The sequence below is a fragment of the Ovis aries genome, chromosome 9 (genome assembly GCF_016772045.2).
Source record: "Ovis aries strain OAR_USU_Benz2616 breed Rambouillet chromosome 9, ARS-UI_Ramb_v3.0, whole genome shotgun sequence".
NCBI lineage: Eukaryota > Metazoa > Chordata > Mammalia > Artiodactyla > Bovidae > Ovis > Ovis aries.
This window is the reverse complement of record NC_056062.1, coordinates 36,237,887-36,258,467: the sequence shown is the minus strand read 5'-3', so window position 1 is coordinate 36,258,467 and position 20,581 is coordinate 36,237,887.

Genomic DNA, 20,581 nt, shown 5'->3' with positions numbered 1-20,581 from the left:
TTCTTTAGGGTTGGTTTCTGGAAATTTATTTTGATCAGTTGATTGAGCTGTGTTTGTTCCCCCCGCCTCCCCCCCCCCCCCCCCCCCCCACCCCCCACCCCCGTTTTCTTTTTTTCCTTGTAAGCCATGTGATCCTTTGTTAAAATTTGGGCATGTGAAAAATGGCCATCCCTTCCAGTCTGTTGTTTATTCACCAATTTGTGCCTGACTCTTGCGACCCCATGGGCTGGACTGTAGCTTCAGGCTCCTCTGTCCATGGAATTCTTCAGGCAAGAATACCAGAGTGGGTAGCCATTTCCTTCTCCAGGGGATCTTCCTGACTCGGGTTGAACTCGCGTCTCCCAAGTCGGTAGGCAGATTCTTTACCAATGAGCCACTAGGGAAGCCCAGTCTGTAGGGGAAGTCTAGTCTGTAGGGGAAGTCATCTTGGTTGGAGATTTGGGAACCTCTCATACCTTTTCTGGGGGGTACGTCTCTCTGGGCTTGTGTGTATGATTTACTAGAGACAGAGACTTGCCTGTTTCCTTGTCAGGAGCCTGTAATCTCTTACTCCCTCTGGTGTCTGTCTGTGGTACTGCATTCTCTGTGGTTTCAGTTCAGTTCAGTTCAGTCGCTCATTCGTGTCTGACTCTTTGCGACCCTATGAACTGCAGCACGCCAGGCTTCCCTGTCCATCACCAACTCTGGCAGCTTACTCAAACTCATGTCCATTGAATCGGTGATGCCATCCAGCCATCTCATCCTCTGTCGTCCCTTTCTCCTCCCACCTTCAATCTTTCCCAGCATCAGGGTCTTTTCAAATGAGTCAGTTCTTCGCATCAGGTGGCCAAAGTATAACTCCAACTGAACATGCCTTTGTTCTCAATGGCCTCGAGTCCGGCAACCACACACAATATACTGCTTTCCCATCAGTGCCCTGAGTTCCAGAGACTGAAATTAGTCCCTTAGGCAGACCCCCCAAAAGCCAGGACTTTGGACTCATGTTCCACTCTATTTTCCCTTCCAAGAGAGAAGCTGGGAGCTTTCTTCTGGTCTCTGTCCTGGACGGGGGTGTGGGTGGGACCAGGGCAGGCAAAGCGCAAGGAGCTTCCTTACCTACTGTGACCCTTCTTGGCTTTGTGCTCTCCTCATGCTGCAGCCTGTTGCCTGGTTCCTGGAGGTGTCACAAAGATGCTGTGGTCTGTGTATCACTGTTAGGTTGGTGTCTGTGTTAGGAGAAGGTCTGGGGCTTCCTATTCCTCTATCTCGCTGACATCACTCTAATGAATCTTTTTGAAATATAATCAAATATAAATAAAAATAACCTCTTAATATCCTTAAATATCCAGTAGTATTCAAGTTTCTTTAAGTATTTTTATTGTTTATTTATTTGAATAAGGATCTGATTGATGTCTCTCAAATTTCTTTTAATCTAGTGGTTCCTCTTCCATCTAAGAAATTGTTTAGGTACAGACAAGCCTCGTTTTGAGCAGTAGCATGGGATCAGACAAAGTAAACATGCAAGCTGAAAACTTGCAAAATGGTCTTAATAATCAACAGGAAAAATTATGGTTGTTCTGTTACCTATAAAGTTTTACAAAAAATTAAGTCTTTGCTTTCAGTTACAAATGTAAAGGAAAATATAAAATGGTAGAACTGATATTCAGTTTGTGTGTGCTGTGCTAAGTCGCTTCAGTTGTGTCTGACTGTTTGCAACCCTGTGGACTGACGCCCACCAGGCTCCCCTGTCCATGGGATTTTCCAGGCAGGAATACTGGAGTGGGTTGCCATGCCCTCCTTCAGGGGATCGTCCTGACCCAATGATCAAACCCATGTCTCATATCTCCTGCATTGGCAGTCCAGTTCTTTACTACTACTAGTGCCACCTGGGAAGCCTGATATTTAGTGTACTATCACCTAAAACATTAGTAATATTAAGAAAAAATTCTATGCCTTTGTTAAAAAAAAAAAAGAACAAAAACCAAAAACCCAAGCTCATCAATAGTAGTATGAACAGTGCTTGCTTTCTCATTCCATAACTTAAGGCATTTTTTTTTTTTCCTATGCCTTGGTGAGCTGTCATATTTCTGACTTTGGTCATGAAGTATTTCTAGTTTCTTTTTAACGTATAGCTTTTTAATGGTATTCCCCCTCTAGGACATCATCACCCTTTTCATCACAGCCACGCTCGTCCTTCACCTCAGTAAGTCTGTCTTCACTGAATCCCTTTGGCTGTGCTTCTGAGTCTCTCAACATTGCCCTGTCAACAGGCCCAGGGTCCACTGTTCGCTCCACAACCCTGTTTACGTTTGATTCAGACTTCATATCCATCATTCTCATATTGCTTCTTCGCTGTTCTTCTGTCTTTATGCGCCAATTTCCTGTTCTTAAGTCTCCATTTTTGTAAAACAGCACGTGGGTTTATGGCTCCATGCTTTGTTGTCTCTGCTGCCTCTGTGAGGACTGAATAACATGAGCCATCACCAGACTTGGAGAGAAGTGATGTTGTTATGTGTGTGTTGATGATTTGTAGACTGAAGTGCTTGCCACAGAGTTTATCTTCTCTGCAGCTTCTCTCACAGTTGATGTACTGTGGTAACTGATACAGGAGCTACATCAGTGGGGGCCTAGTGGTGCAGGCCTCTACTGTGATAACCGTGGTAAAGCTCATGCTTATCAGAACCTGGCAAAGCAAAGACCACCCACATTTGTCTTGGAATTATCTCTGATTTCTCAGGGGCAATTGTCTATTTTGATTTTTTCCTTTGAAGCTATGGGGAATCTTTGGTTTCTTTTATTTGTAGTTAAGAATCGTAATTAAACTTTTCTTTCTGGTACTGGCGGGGGGAGACCTGTTTCTCTAATAGGCTCTTCTTTACCATTTGAAGGATTTTCAAGGCCTGGAAGTCCCTGTAAGGTACACGTATAGGCAGCCAGCTGCTAGACTGGGGACCCTCACAACAGACACCACTTAAATGAAGAGCAACACTTGGTCACGTTTGGTGCTTTTATCTCTTCCCAGGGGTTAGTCAGGTTATAGACAGGTACAATCTCCCTCTTGTCCTTAGTGAGGCAGAAGCTTGTGGGGCAGGCTGACAGGTATAGGTGTTTCAACAACACACTTTCAGTTAGAAATTAAGCCCCCTGTTGGTAGCCTTCTTCAAATCCTGCATCCAGGGGTGCATCAGCTCCTCCCTAGCCAGAGCCCCAGGAAGGGCAGTTCCCACCACCAGCCCTACCAGAAACATATTCTAGGGCATGCCTCCTCCATTCTGTCTCTTCTCATACATTCTGAATCCTAGAAAGCTGTTGAACTCAAAAGTCTGTCCCATTCTCTTTCTTGTTAGCGATTTAATCCTTTGTTTTCCTCTACGATAGTTTCAGTGAGGTCTCTAAACAGAGGTGAGGCAACTTCCTTGGCTCAGTCTGCACTCCTGAGCTGATGTCTAGCTGATTCTTACCCGTCCGGGACACATCTCCTTAGGAAGAACAGTGGAGTAGTGTAGTAAGGAGAGTAGGTGCTCCTAGCCAGGCTGTCTGTGCTCACAATTCAACTCTGCTCTTTTCTAGCTGAAACTTTGAGTTATTTATCCTCTTGTATCTTGCTTTTCTCATCCAGGGTTTCCCTGGTGGCTCAGATGGTAAAACTAAATCTGCCTGCAATGCAGGAGACCCAGGTTCGATCTTTGGATTAGGAAGATCCCCTGGAGAAGGGGATGGCACCCCACTCCAGTATTCTTGCCTGGAGAATCCCCTGTGGACAGAGAAGCCTGGCAGGCTCCATTCCATGGGGTCACAAAGAGACAGACATGACTGAACAACTAACACTTTCACTTTCTCATCAATAAAATAAGAAAATCCCTCATGGAATTGTTTGAAAATGAAGTGAGTTAATATTTTTAATGTACTTAGGACAGTGGTTAGCACAGAATAAGAACTATTTAAGTATTTGAAAATGAATAGCTTTGAATTACAAGAGATGAAAAATGAATCTGAAAATGTGGCCCCTTTAATTTCTTGTCTCCACATTTAGAACAGAGTTCCCTGAATACAAGGAGGCTTAAGAAAAATTTTTTTTCCTGCTTAAAAATCACTTAGGTTCAGTGGTGACTGCTTTTGCAGTTAAGTAGGGACCGGGGAGCCTGGTGGGCTGCTGTCTATGGGGTCACACAAAGTCGGACACAACTGAAGTGACTTAGCAGTAGCAGCAGCAGTAGGCAGTTCATAAGAAGTAAATGTGTAAGTCTGAAGGACTAAGTGTATCCCTGACAGGACACACAGGCATCAGAGTAGCAACTGAAATGAATTCACCATACAAACAACTAACAGGGAGGAGACACAGCCTGACAAAGGAAGCTCAAAGACAGGATTCCAAACATCTGTTTGCTTCTATTTTTGGTAATCATTGCATCCTCACAATACTTCAGCCAAAGCTCGAGGAAAGCAAAAACACTACCTATTGAAAGCCCAACAAAAAGACCACAATGAAATATTCAGCAAAAGATCAAGTTCTAACAAAACTGCAATTAAAAAAAAAAAAGAACTGTGGACATTGTTTTCCTATGAGCATTCAACAGGTGTTTTCAATCATTTATCATTTGTTCACTTATGATTGAGCACATTTGTACATTATCAAGTCTCAGATGTTTTCATTTCTAAAAGCGTCAACACTGAGCTGGAATCTTTTCCAAATACGAATCCCATTAAACTTTGGTTTAAAGAAAATGATGGAAAACCCACGAGAACAAGAAGTAAATTGTCTCAAAAAAAAAAAAAGTAAATTGTCTCTTTAAAATAGGAAGGAGAAATAAACAAGTTATACTACGAACAGGAAGCCTCATTGATCCCAATTCTTGTTGGGATCCCAAAACTTGTTGATCCCAAAACTTGTTGCTGCCATGTCAGAAAATAATGTTGACAAACATATGTTCCTTAAAGATTCTTTCTTTTATTTTTCCTTTGTAACTGCAAACTTACATAAAAGCTGTAAGAACAGTACAAAGAATATGTTGTCACCCATTTGGATAAAGATGATAACATGACACCATCATTCAAATATTTCCCTATGTGTATTTCAGCCCTGCCCCCTGACAACCACAGTGCGGCCACCAAAATTAGACCAAGGATGCTCACCTTGGTCTAATCCTCATGACTCATTCAAGTTCTGTCAGCAGTCCTAACTCAGTATCAGGCTGAGTCAGGCATCGCACTGCATTAAAGTTCTGTTTTGCCTGATTTAGCCCACCCATTCCTCAGTCTTCCTTTGACCTTCATGACCTTGGCACTTTGGAGGGTTACAGGCATTGTAATTTGGATACCTGCCTTACCTGCTCAGGCTGCAGCCCCACTCTGGGCTCGCTCCTGCAATCTTGCCCTTCTCCGCTGAGCCCTTCCCTCTCGGGCGATGTCCTGGGCTGGGCTGAGCGGCTGGTCCTACCACCTCCCCCCGCTGGGTGCTGACACCCTGCAATGAGGCCACTGCCCTCCCACTCCCTCTGGGGGTGATCACACCCATGCTGAGATGCTCAGGGAGAGAGGGATAAAGGATAAAGGGGAAATAAAAGAAAAGGAAGAGGCCTCTAACAGTCTAGAGAAATACGTTTTCGTGTTGGTCTAACCGTGAACTGTAGCAGGTAAAACTTTGATCCAGTCGATGATCTGAAGTCATCTTAAGCAGAATCACAGATTTTAAACAAAATGTCTTTCCATTTATGTCATGAATCTCAGAGGAATATTTTGAGGGGTTAGGAAGTGGTCATACTTAACTATGATTATTTAAAAAATGCATACAGAGAATTCATGTGGTCTTAAACATTTATGTATGTACCCCAGAATGATATTCAATCTCTTTTGCCCACACTGAAAAATGAAATCAGTAAATTATTATCTAAAACATTTAAAGTAGTTAGAGGTTATTATGAAATGTGGGTTTATGTTCTGCAGTGATATGTTAGAGTTCTCCAGAGAAATAGAATCAATAATATATATGTATATATGTTGTATGAAATTTATTGAAATGTATGAAATTTATTATAAGTCATCTCACGTGATTATGAAAGTGAAGTGTTAGTCGCACAATCATGTCTGACTTTTTGCAACCCCAAACGACTCTTTGACGTCTGTGATGATTAATTTTATATGTCAGCTTGACTAGGGCATGAGATACCCAGGTATTTGACCAAACATTTTTCTGGGGGTTTCTGTGAAGTGTTTTTGGATGAGATTAATATTTAAATCTGCAGACAGTAAAGCAAGTTGCCCTCCCTAACATGAGCAGGCTTCAGCCAATCAGCTGAAGGCCTGAGCCTGAACATGGCTTTATTCTGCCTTCAGCCTTGAGCTGAAACACTGGCTCTTCCTGGTCTCTAGCCTGTTGGCCTTCAGACTAAAGTTATTCCATAAATTTCCCTGGCTCCTAGGCCTTTGCACTCAGTCTAGACCTAAACCGTCAGTGCTCCTGATCTCTTGCTTGTTGCCTTGTCCTGTAGGTCTGCCCACATCCATAGGGGCTTTCCTGGTGGCTCAGGTGGTAAAGAATGTGGCCGCAATGCAGGAGACCTGGGTTCAATCCCTGGGTTGGGAAGATCCCCTGGGGAAATGTATGGCTACCCACTCCACTATTCTTATCTGGAGAATCCCATGGACAGAGGCGCCTGGTGGGCTACAGTCCATGGGGTTGCAAAGAGTCAGACACGACTTAGTGAATAAACAAAAACAGAAATTTAATCCTCTAGTTTCCAAAGCTTTTTTATTATTCACTCTCAGGGGAATTCTTCTAATATGCGCTATGCTGTTCCCTGCGGTATTAAATAGGGTGTACCGATTATCTAGGCTTTATCTGCTAGAGGGCCATCTGAACCTCAGGTGCTAGAAAACTGTCTGTCCTCAAGGGCCGTGGCACCATGAGGGGCTCTTGAGTTCACTTAAGGAGCTGCTGCTCTAGTTGTTCTCCTTCTCTTCCAGGAAAGCTTCTCAAGGCTCTCTTTCCCAGTGGCATCATGCTTACTAGAAAAGTTATCTTTTGGAAAGAGTGAGCAAGGTGCCAGAAGGCTGAGTGGAAATGGACTGGAACGCAGCTAGGTCCCTGCTTGGTCCTGTAGCCACGCGATTGCATCACTTGCCCTTCTGAGGCTCCAGGAGCCTGTGCGAGGTGCTTGTTGTTTGTTGTTCAGTCGTGTCTGACTCTTTGTGACCCCATGGACTGTGGCTTGCCAGGCTCCTCTGTCCATGGTATTTGCCAGGCAAGAGTACTGGAGTGGGTTGCCATTTCCTATTCCAGGGGATCTTCCTGACCCAGGAATCGAACTTGAGTCTCCTGCATTGGCAGGCTGATTCTTTACTGCTGAGCCACCTAGGAAGCCCAGTATAAGGTGATACACACCCAATGAACTCCAGAGAGAGTGCCCCTAGCCCCCATCCAGGTCTGGCTATAATGCCTTTCTCAAATTCTGTGTTATCCTATGGTGAGCTCTTCTTTAACAAAGAGCTTTTTTCCTTTCTTAGGAGCTTCAGATTGCTGGACATCTGTGGATGGACTTCAGTGAATTAACTTTGAAATTACAGACAGAATTTTGCTTGGGCTTATGCCTGACCCTTCTGGAAAGAAGATCCAACAGTGTCATCAGATTCTCAGAAGGAATGAGATGGGCTGAGATATTACTCCTAAGATGGGCTGGGATCTTACTCCTAAGAAGAGGAAGTGATGAAGCGAGGTCGTTAGTCTTCTGAACAGGTTTGGTCTGAGCTGAGCAGGTATAAGCAAACTGATGAGTAAATTGCCAGAGTAACGTTTGTGGATTGAGGCCCCAAGGCACCCAGGTGTGCACATGGAACTCAAATTACAGAGCTGTCTATACAAGGTCCTGGTTTCCTTCACTTACATATCATAGACATCATTTTATTTTTGTTTATAGATCTGTTCTAATATTTTAAAAATAATTACATAGGATTCCACTGTATGGCTATACTGCAATTTATCTAGCACCTCATGGATAGATATTTATGATTATTTTTCTTGTTATTTTTGGTCATAAACAGTGCTACCCTGCAGATCTTTGTACATATGATTTTGCACAACATATAACAGTATCTTTTTGCTCATTCCCTTCCAGCACAGGATATTGTGATTATCTTTTGGACATTTTCCTGAATGAAAGGTGAAACCTATGTCTTTTACTTGGTATTTATTCTCTGGAAGGTGTTCATTTATTTATGGATTATCTGTGTTTCTTCTTCCATGAAAGGTATGTTCACATGTTCACATTTGCCCCCTAAATACAATCTTTCTAGAGCATGAAGTGTTACAAGTGAGAAGCCAGAGTGCTAGAGGCACAGCTTCCATTTCACCAATGGATGTGTGATTTGACCCTGCTCCAGGACAAATTGTCCATGTCTCTGTTCTCTCTTTGCAATGATTTTTTGCTGGATCTGTTAAGGTCAGCTGGAAATCTGATAGAAAAGTTAACTGCCAGAAGACTAACATTGCCCTGATGCACTGACTAAAGATTTATTAATACCCGAAGTGATATTCCAGGAAATAATATGAACAGAGCAGATTAAGAGGTCAAAACTTCTATAACATGACCCCAACTTAAGTTGACTATGAACCTACTTAAGGAAGTGCTCATAGCAATCATCATAGTTTTTTTTTTTTAAGTAAAGAATGCTTTGTTGTAACCATAGATCTCATTATTATCTATAGAAAAATAATTTAATGTCCTGTAGTGAAAACTATTATAAAACTTCAAACGGGTTGTGATTTTTAAATGCAAACTTTGAGTTTTATTCCTTGAATAATCTCCCTGCAGGTTTTTGGAAGTTAGTCTATTTCTTTTAATGTGTGCTTGATCCTTTATGAGCTTATTAGGAATTTGGCTCCATAAGAGGTGAAGGGCTGAGCTCTGTGTTGAAGGCAAGCCTTGGTAAATCATATGTTTGTCTGTAAATTTCAACATGGTTATGATAAAATCACGGTTTCAACTCAATACATATTTGTTTTATTATCTGCAAAGCTAGATGTTTCACCTAACTCAGATTTTGGGAATAAAGGTCAGAATAAACTAGATTGTGGATGGGTGCCAGAGGTAGAGGGGGTCAGGGAAGTACTAAAGAGGATGAGAACAGGTGAAGGGACATTCCAGGAACAAGGACCAGCTCGCAGCTGAGAAAGAGCATGGCATGGTAAAGGGGCTGAGAGAAGTCAGGTGTGGATGAAATACCTAGGCTGGGTTCATGTGAGGAGAGACACAGGACTGGTGATGTAAGAAGGGTTGGGTCATACTTTACCCTATGCTAAGGAATGTAGCATTTATTTTCCAGCAAAGGGGAGAACATCGGAGTGTTTGGTCAGACGCGTAAGATGAGGGGACCTGCTATTAAGAGTGCACTGCAGGGAGGGGGAAGCCTGGAGGCTGACGGGTGATTGAAAGGGTCCAGTAGAGGCACGAATGCAGCTTGAACTAAAATAGAGGGACTGAGGATAGAGGAAGCTCTATCACTATGAGAGGTTCAGAGGAAAATGCTACTGCAGTTGTGAGTAGGCCGAATAGGAGGAAGGGTAAAGAAAGAGCGAGGCAGGATCTCGAGTGGTGAACGGCTGACAGAGCGTTACAGAGAATTCTGAAGAAGGGTTTGTAGGGCTGGATCTGACATGTTTGAAGTGGCCGTGTGCCTTCCATGTGTAGAAACTGATAAATAGCTGGACAATGTGGATCTAAAGATTAGGAGAGGAATCTTGGGTGGGGAGGTGGACCTGGGAACCTCTGCATAAAGATGATAATCACAACCATAGTCATAGGTGAGATGGCCCAGGGAGTGTGAGACCGATGAGCTGAGCTGGACGGAGCCCTGAGCAGACAGATCCTGAAAGGGAGGGAACCCGTAAGTGGGATCAAGAAAACCAGCAGACCAGACTGAGGGGGACGCGAAAACAATATTTCAAGAATGAGGGAGGTGTTGATTGGTTCTGATTAGACACAAGTCAAGTGAGTCCATTAGATTTAGCAAAAATTGATAAAGGACAGTTTCACAAAGGCGATGGGAATGTGAGGTAGATTACAGAGGAGAGAGAGAATGGAGACCCTCGAGCACAGACAAATCTGAAAAGTTAGGCTCTAAAGGAGATAAAATAGACAAACAGCAAGAGTGCAGCAGCGTGTAGTCGAGAGTGGACCTTTGTGTTTCTCAGATGAACTTACAGGATGTTTAAAGGTTTCTGGGAAGGAAGCAGTAGAGAGGTGAGAGCTGAACACACAGGACGAGGCAATGATGGTGACATCATCACGGCGGGGGCGGGGGAGATGGTGGAAACTAATACAAAGTTCTATGTTAATTATATCTCAATAAAAATACTTTTGGAATAAGATCAGCAATTTCAATTAAGCTTTGCATTTCATCAACAGAAAGACTTTAAAATCCTGCCTTCAGGGCTTCCCTAGTGGTCCAATGATTAAGAATCTACCAACATCAGTTCAGTTCAGTCGCTCAGTAGTGTCCAACTCTTTTCAGCCCCATGAATCGCAGCACGCCAGGCCTCCCTGTTCATCACCATCTCCTGGAGTTCACTAAGACTCACGTCCATCGAGTCCGTGATGCCATCCAGCCATCTCATCATCGGATGTCCCCTTCTCCTCCTGCCCCCAATCCCTCCTAGCATCAGAGTCTCTTCCAATGAGTCAACTCTTCTCATGAGGTGGCCAAAGTACTGGAGTTTCAGCTTTAGCATCATTCCTTCCAAAGAAATCCCAGGGTTGATCTCCTTCAGAATGGACTGGTTGGATCTCCTTGCAGTCCAAGGGACTCTCAAGAGTCTTCTCCAACACCACAGTTCAAACGCATCAATTCTTTGGCGCTCAGCCTTCTTCAACAGTCAATGGACTGTTTGGATCTCCTTGTAGTCCAAGGGACTCTCAAGAGTCTTCTCCAACACCACAGTTCAAACGCATCAATTCTTCAGTGCTCAACCTTCTTCACAGTCCAACTCTCACATCCATACACGATCACAGGAAAAACCATAGCCTTGACTAGACGGACCTTAGTCGGCAAAGTAATGTCTCTGCTTTTGAATATACTATCTAGGTTGGTCATAACTTTTCTTCCAAGGAGTAAGTGTCTTTTAATTTCATGGCTGCAATCACCATCTGCAGTGATTTTGGAGCCAAAAAAATTAAAGTCTGACACTGTTTCCACTGTTTCCCCAACTATTTCCCATGAAGTGATGGGACCAGATGCCATGATCTTCGTTTTCTGAATGTTGAGCTTTAAGCCAACTTTTTCACTCTCCTCTTTCACTTTCATCAAGAGGCTTTTGAGTTCCTCTTCACTTTCTGCCATAAGGGTGGTATCATCTGCATATCTGAGGTTATTGATATTTCTCCCAGCAATCTTGATTCCAGCTTGTGTTTCTTCCAGCCCAGCGTTTCTCATGATGTACTCTGCATAGAAGTTAAATAAGCAAGGTGACAATATACAGCCTTGACGTACTCCTTTTCCTATTTGGAACCAGTCTGTTGTTCCATGTCTAGTTCTAACTGTTGCTTCCTGACCTGCATACAGATTTCTCAAGAGGCAGGTTAGGTGGTCTGGTATTCCCATCTCCAACATATCCTGGTTCAATCCCTAATCCAGGAAGATTCCACGTGCCTCGAGGCAGCTAAGTCCCACAACTGCTGAGCCTGTGCTCTAGAGCCCGGGAGCCACCACAGTGAGAAACCTGTGCAGTGCAACTAGAGAGTACCCCCTGCTTGCCTTGCCAACTAGAGATCACTTGCTCAGCAATGGAGAACATAAATAAATAAATAAATAAAAATAGAATCCTGCCTTCATACACCATATGCCTTGTCTTTATACAGAAAAAGATATATATCCAGCCACAAACATCCGTGTGAGGAAGAAGAAATAGTTATTGACAAATTCTGTTAGAAGAATAAATGGGCTTTTATATTTATAGCGGTGGCAAAGGAAATAACACCTAAAGATACCACAGTTTAAAATGGAAAGCTAACCTCTCTGCTGAGCAAGGAAAATAGCTCTCTGGCTGTTTTTTTTTTTTTTAATTGAAGTATAGTTGATTTACATCCATAATTTCTGCTCTACAGCAAAGTGATTCATTTATATACGTTCTTTTTCACCTATAGATAATAATACTGCAGTGGACACTTTAAAACCTGTTAAGAGGGTAGATCTCATGTAGGGTCTTTTTTTACTATAATTAATATTACCATGTGATAGACCAAGAAATCTACAAACGAAAGGGAAGATGTGCAACAGAAAAAGATTCTGATTGTTACATCCAGTCAGCGTGAAAGGAAGCCAGAGCGCATGATGAGCCTCTCACAGCAGCAGGTGAGTCATGACCGTGCCTACATGCAAGCCTGCACAAATGGCAGAGCTGAAAGAGCACAGGGCTTAGTACTGGGAGGGATGGGCCTCACTTCTGTTCTTCCTTCTTGCTGGTCCTTGAGCAAGTAGTTTGACCTCTCTGGGACTCGGATGCCAATTATATAAAAGTTGAGGCTAAGTGAGATCTCAGCTTTGAACTCTACAATTCTATGATTATATTAAAGAGAAATCATTTTTTCCTGATCGTAAACAAATGTGATGCGAACTTCCTCCCATGGCTAATTACAAGAGGACTTTCTATTGCTGTAATTCTGACTAAAGATCTGAGAATACTGGCATTGATGTGCTTGGAGAAGTGCCAGGATTTTTGTTTTAAAGTGGCTACAGCAAAGAATCTAGTATCATTCAATAAAACAAGTTTTTGTTGTGGTTGTTGTTGTTAGAACGGAGTTTTAGTAAATAAGAGACGCTAACTTATTTTTCATGTTTAAATAAATGCACATAATTGGGTGCTAAGTTGCTTCAATTGTGCCCAACTCTGTGAGATCCCATGGACTGTAGCCCACCAGGCTCCTCTGTCCATGGAATTCTTCAGGCAAGAATACTGGGGTGGGTTTCATCTCTTACTCCAGGGGATCTTCCAACTCAGGGACCGAACCCATGTCTCCTGTCTCCTGCATTGGCGGGCAGATTCTTTACCATGTTGCCATGTGGGAAGCCCTAAATAAATGTATGCAGTACTGAAAATCCCAGGAGATGCACAAACTTTCCCCATGTAATTAATGAAACCTCTCCCTTTTACCCCCTCAAAATATCCCAGTTTGGATGCTAAGACGGAAGGGCACCCTACTATTAGTAGGTTCTTTTCTACTTTGCTTAATTCCAAACCCCTTCAAAGATATCCTTCATCTGGTTCTCAAGCGGCTTCAGATGGGCGTTATGAGAATCAATGGCAGCCAGAAGAGTGGGTTCCCCTTTCTTTTTCATTTCCTAGCTGCGGGGTTATTAAGAGCATATTTCCAGCGATCCAACACGCTGATGCGGTTTCTGCTCTGACAGGTAAAGAGCTCAGACGTTGTCATTCCCTCCTGTGATGAGAAAAGCTGACCAACGGAGAATCAGAGGATTTCCCTGTACTCATCTTAGAACTACAGCCACAGGGCACCCTCCCCCTGAACCCCACACTGAATCTGGAGGGTCTATCACAACCAGAAAAGTCCCTGGAGCAGAAACTGGGGATCCCAAACTGGCAGAAAGATTTAAACCAGCCCTCAGGACCCTCTCTGCCCTCCCTCCCAACCCTGCTTCCTGGAGAACGTCCCTTCCATTCTCCACAATGTTCCAGAACTCACAGCCCAATATATCTTTATGTGTTTTTATTAATTCCAGGGACTCAAGATTGGCATGAAATTTATTACAGCAAATTTAAAGCATTGCACAATTTCATTGCAACTTTGAAGACATTCCCTAGGGATTTTTTTTTTTTTACTTGAAAATTTAATCAAACAACCCCTTGGTCATGAATCTGCCTGGCCAGTTGATGGGGAGTTGTGTTCACACCTGCAGTGACGTGTACTCCAGACTCGATTCAATTACAAATCTCGGTGATCTCAACTCACCTACAAATGGCACTGAATGGGCAGCTCTGCTTGCTCTCTATAATTACAGTGACGTATCCAGTTCTGCAAATCAGTGAACAGCTCCTGAAATTGCTATATAGCAAAATGGTGCAGAATTACATGAAAACTGAAATCCTACTTCGTTCAGTCAACAGGGAAAGGCTTGTATCATCTCTGATTTTCATTTGTTTTTTAATCAACTTATAATGGCTGTAAATGGATGTTTCTCAGAGAAAATTTGACTAAGCTCACTGTCAACTACAAATGTGCACTCACCATAGGCACTTGCCTCTACAAGGCTGAAATCATGAACTACTGCAGCTGCTGACTTTCAACACCTCCTGATAGGAGCTCAGGGTGGAGCAGAAATGAGGAACGCTGTGCTAGGGTAGAGGGGAGAAGGGAAATACTGGCAGAACAGGTCTTCAGGTAGTTTGGTATTTTCAGGAGCCGATTTTATGAGCCCAATTCTTATATCTCCTCGGGTCTAGAAAAGCACTAAAACCCTCCATGGAGACCACTGCTCCTTGTGACTAGCAGAAAGTTTCTGGGAAAATTTGTGCTTGATTGCATGTACTCTCCCATCACCAAAATCACACACATACTGACCTTCCCCCACTGTCTCTTTGGAGCGGTCTCTTACAGCTATCTGAGGTGCTGTCTCCCGGGCTGCAGTCCTCATTTTGCCCCCAATAAAACTTAACTCACAGTTCTCACATTGTGCATTTTTTAAAGTTGACGTCACGGCCCCATTTACTATTGGGAGTTGCGGGGCGGGGGATGTTTCTGTTGAAACCTCACTCTCTCTGGAGAACACAGACCACTGCAATCTCTCTTCCTCCCTGAGGACCCAGCATCCTTCAAGAGACCATCTTATCACAGCCAAAGACTACTCTTTCCAAGCACCCCGGAGACACCAGCCTGCTCCTCTTTGAGCTCCAGCTAGTCCTTCTGTATCTGTTGGAGATGATGGTGGCAGCTGTGCCTCTTGGTGCTTCGTCCTAGAAAAGCTGCCTCTCCTCGGCCTCCCTGGGGCTTTCCCATCCTTTCGAAGTCCCAAGACTGATGCTAAGAGATCCTTGTATGTGCTTAGTTACTCAGTTGTGTCTGACTCTTTGCAACCCCATGGACTGCAGCCCACCAGGCTCCTCTGTCCATGGGATTCTCCAGGCGAGAATACTGGAGTGGGTTGCCGTGCCCTCCGATCTTCCAGACCCTGGGATCAAACCCCGGTCTCCTGCATTGCAGGCAGTTTCCTTAGCTTCTGAGCCATCAGGGAAGCCTTTATATCTGTACATATATGTGTATATATATATATATATTCTTTCTCAGGTTCTTTTCCGTTATGGAAGATGACTTCCTAACCAACGGATACACATCTTACAGACATAATCTCTCCAGGGGTCTATCTTAACATGCTTTGGTGGTTAGAAGACTACGAAGGGTGTCAATCAGATTAACAACTGAAGTGATTTTTTCCATCTATTCCATATGCCAAGTATATAGGAAAATATGGGGGAGGGGAATAAATTTTTGCCATTTATATTCTAGGCAATCTGCTACTTTGATTATTTGCAATTGAAATGTGCCAGTTATTTCAGCTGTGTTTCTTTTTTAATGACATATTTTGAAAAAACATTCAGGTTTATAACCAATATATGTTAATTAATAATTTCAATTTTTTCCCTTGAGATGTTTTAGACCATAATTGACCTCATTTTTCCTCTTTCAGTCTTTATTCTTAATAAAAGTATAACTTTATGAATAATAATCTGATATTAATAAAAGCATGGACTTATTAAACAAGGGAATTTTATGTAAGTGTTAGGGTAAAGTTAAATAACACAATATTAATATATAGCTTTATGGTTTCTAGAACAGACACTTGGAATTGAGAGATCTCAATTCTGCTATCTTAGAAGGCTTAAGTTATTTCGTAACTTTTTAAAGTGGCTCTTACTGACTTTTTCATCACTTTGTATTTCTGATAAGATCCTTTCATACACATTATTATTGGACTGAATATTTTAAATATTTAAAATATTTTATAAACAAAGATTCTAGGCCGAGCTTGTAAGTGAAACCAAGTCATTGCAATTAATGGTTCAAGTCATTTGGTATTAAAAGCACTTTTGGGGAAGGTGGGAGAAAGTGCTTCCATTTCATTTTCTTTCAGTTTTGTATTCGGATGTAAGGTAAGGTATAGCTGATGAAGCAACCAGACCACCTCCGGTTCACTTATGTGACAGAACACTAGATGGCACTGTCTTCCTCAGGATTGATCAGAATTCTTTTTCAGTCCATTTGTCAGGGATATGTTTCTTTTGTGTTTTCCAGAAATCGGATAAAAATATTCCCTTCACTTTGTTCTTAATGAAGTGTTAACTTTGTGAATAAGCATCTACACTTGAGACAAAGCGGACTGTTTGAATAATGTAACTGAGTAAATGCCGGGTTGGTAGCTCTTTATGGCTTCTGGGAACCAAGACTCCTGGAACTGGTTTACTTTTCCATTGCTGTTGACTCTAATGAACTTTAGAACAGTTTCAGGTTTACATAAGCATCTCAGAGCTAGTACAGGGGGCTGTCATGCACTTTGCCTCCAGGTCCCCATTATTGCTCCCTTACTTTAGTGAGGCACACTTGTTACAGCCGATGAAGTGATGTTAACTTACTATTAGCTGAGGTCCAGACCTCATCCAGTTTCCTTAGTTGTTACCTCATGTCCTTTTCCCATCCCAGGATCCCCTCCAGATGACTGCTGGACATGTTGTCACCCTGTCCCCTCGAGCTCCTCGTGATGGTTGCCAGGTTACTGACTTGGTGAGCATCTGGTGCTCCTTTGGTTATGGATTTAGGGGAGGAAGACCACAGAGGTGCCAGGCCGCCTCCTCACCTAGTGTCAGGGTGCACAGTGTGCTCAGGCATGTCCGACTCTGAGACCCCATGGACTATGGCCCACCAGACCCACGGGATTTCCCAGGCAAGAATATTGGAGTGGGTTGCCATTTCCTTTTCCAGGGTGCACACTATTTAAAACATTAATTTATTTTTAACTGGAGGATAATCGCTTTACAATATTGTATTGATTCCTGCCATACATCAACATAAGTCAGCCACAGGTACACGTATAACCCTCCCCCTTGAACCTCTTTCCCACCTCCCAACCCATCCCACCCCTCTAGGTTGTCACAGAACACTGCTCCCCATGTCATTCAGCAAATTCCCACCTGCTATCTATTGGACATATGGTGATGTATATTCTTCTGTGCTGCTTTCCCAATTCATAAGTGTCCACAAGTCACACTATCGATGTGATCAATCACTGTGTCCATTGACCTTCCTCTCCCAGCTGAGGGGTGCTTGTCAGGCTTCCTGTCTCCCCACTGTCAACGTGCCTTTCCCCTCCTTTTCTACACTTTTCTCCTTGGAAGGAAGTCACTTTGCACAGTGAGAACTTGAGGAGGTGGGTGTGATGATTCACCTCTTGGAAAGTGAAGTATCTATTATATTAATCATCTGGAATTCTTCTGTAATGGAAAAATTTCTCTTCTCCACCATTTATTCACTAGTTTATTTATTTATAACAGTGTAGACTCATGAATATTTATTTTACCCTCTGGGTTATAACTCAATACTACTTTATTTATTTTGTTACTCACATTTTTCCAGCTTTGGCCCTTGGGGGATCTTTCAGTTGGCTTATGTGTACCTTTGACATACCTCCATCAATGTATTTTTTTTTCTTTTTAAGCAGTTCAGTCTACAAATGGGATTTCACACCATTATTCTGTGAGCATGACTTTTCCATTACTAGAGTAATATGTTAATAATGAAAACTGAAAGATAGATGAAAATAGAAAGAAAAAGAAACAGTCCACTTTGTTTAAAAAGTCTTCGTTACTTTGTCAATCTTTGTTACTATTCATGTATTCTCTGAAAGTGTTTCTTTTTTCATTATTATTCTGCATACTTTTTTCTTACATTTCCTCTTTAAAAAATAGGTTTACTCATTCTTTGTAAATAATTTCATATCCTGATCATTTCTATTTAACAATACATCTTGGATGCTTTTCCCATGTTATTACATATATTTTACTTGAAATGTCCTCCATCGAATTAACCTTTCCTTTAGAGTTGAATTGGCTCATAAGTCTCTTCAGTGTGCAATTCTGGATGCAGAACCGACCTTTAACACATAGGGACTGAATAAACTATCTCTCAAAATTATCTGTTTCAACGTTTTAGAATTATAGTGATGAAATGCGTACATTTGAGCCTACAAGTTCTTTAAGCACTTTCTCCTTATTTCACGTATTTAAGATTGCTAGGAGTTGAGCTAGGTCCAAGGAGAGCAGCCATGTTTTTGAAGCCCTTGATTCATGTTTGGATTTTACAAAATTGGGCAAGCTGTATGAGGGCAGCCTAGGAAAAGGAAGGGGAAGATGTTGTCCAGACTACGCAGGTAAGCCAGGGATCAACAGCCAAGAAGCTAAGCAAAATGAGCTGCTTAGTAAGAAACAGGCTTTTCATAGAAATGATGTCTAATTCAGAGCCTGGGTGCTGACCTTCTCAGCACAAATTCTTACTCCTTTACTGAGAAATTATGCAACTGACTCAATTCCACATAGTTCAAGAAAATACAGGAAGAGATGACTCCACATCCTGGGTGGTACTAGTCACCTTATCCCCTCAGGAGCTCTCCTAAGTGGGCAGAACAGTGAGAACTTGGATTTTTCCCTAAGATCTCTGCTTAATCACACCACCATGCTATCCGAAATATTCATTAAACAGTTAACACAAGTGACTGAAAACAGAAAACACCAGAGGCTAGACTCTCAGACATTTAACCAGAGGTTGTGCATTAGAGGAATGAAATTCAATTTCTGTCATTTTTTGTTTTAAAATGATTTTTCTCTCCCAGGAGCGAGTTCAGCCCTCATTTTGTATTATGTGGCATAGTAACACAGAATTTCTTTCTCAGGTTTCACATTCAGAGGTTAAACCTCACGCACATCGTCTGTGTGTCTGGCGGGGAATCCTCACTGCCCCACTCAGCCTCAATTCTCCCGTGAGGAGCTCACAGAGTTTTCACTTCATCTTGTCTCAGCTTTGTCCTTGGGAAGCTGGGGGTTCCTATTTTCTCATCCACAGCTCTTGTTCCAGAAATTTGTGTATGTGTGAATTCTCTTCTCAGAGGACTTCCTTGTTATACTATTGATTGATAAGAAGAAAAATATTTATTTTTTATTTGATTCTCTGGAGTTGAGGGTTTTCATCTGATTTTTAAGTTTTTCACACTCTCCTTTTCTTTATTTCCTATTGCAGACTGAGCAGCTCTCTGGAATATGATTGGGATATTTTTAAAGCTGTTGACAGATGGGGAGCTGTTGTTCAGAGAGCTAAGTGACAAATAACTGTGGATGTGCGTGTGTGGCGGGGGGCATTCATGTCGGGGTGTCCTTAGAACGAAGTGCATTCCAACCAGCCAGCACCCGGCACGCTCCCTGGCACAAGCAAGTGATCCACACCTACCTGTTGACTGAGTAAATGGACGAATAGCTGGTATTGTATTGTGATAGGATTCCCGAGCTTGAGATCTTGTGGTTGTTGTTCAGTCACTCAGTCGTGTCCAGCTCTTTGTGACCCCATGGACTGCAGCACGCCAGGCTTCCCTGTCCTTCACTACCTCCTGGAGTTTGCTCATGTCCATTGAGTCGATGATGCCATCCAACCATCTTGTCTTCTGTCACCTCCTTCTCCTCTCTTGGAGCCAAGGGTGGTCCCAGAGGGGGATCCCAAGAAGGGAAGATGATGCTCTGTCCCAGAACCAGAAACTCAGGGGTGGGCCAGGAACCTGTGATGAAGAGGCAATTCCGAGGCCTCTGAGACTGAGAGTCATGCCCTAACTCTACAGTCTGGGGGCTCCGTCCTTTGATGTCCACCCCCCACTTTGCTGCCCTCCTCCCCCCTCGCTTCAGCCTCTCTCTGGAACCCCCTGCAGCCTTCTCTTCTGCTGCCAGCATCCTGTCCCTCCTCTAAGCCAATCCTGAAGGTCACTTCTTCACAAAGCCTTTTTGCTGTTTGTCCAGATCTGTCTTTGTCACCAGACCCACCACCTCTCCACAGAAAGACCCTCTTCACCTTTCCCCCCCTTATAATCGTTTTCCTACACTTGCTTGATCATCACTGCCCTTGTCGCCTTAAAGCCGGCCACCTGAAACTGAATTCAGTGACGCACTGTAATGAATGACCACTAGTAACTACGGAATAAGGTTCTTTCAAACTAAATACCTTGACAAGAAATTAGGAGTGATGATCCACTTTGGGGAAGAAGTGCCTTACAAAGAAGGATTTAAATCCTCTGACAGGGCAAGTGTCTTAACATCTGTCACCTGCATCCCCTTGCTCACATCAGAGTGAATTCCAGAGCAGTTAGATTTGGGAGTCCACCATCAGTGATCAGAATTGAACGGAACGCCCCCTTGTGGTCTTTTGTGAAAGAGCATCTCCTTTTGTTTGTGGTCTTTGCCTGCTACTGCACCCATTATCTATTTCAGCAACCACAGTTCACTGGCATCTTTGTGGTCACTAAAACCACCAGACATTTCTTCCCATTTGAACTTCGAAGTCCCAGGCCTCCC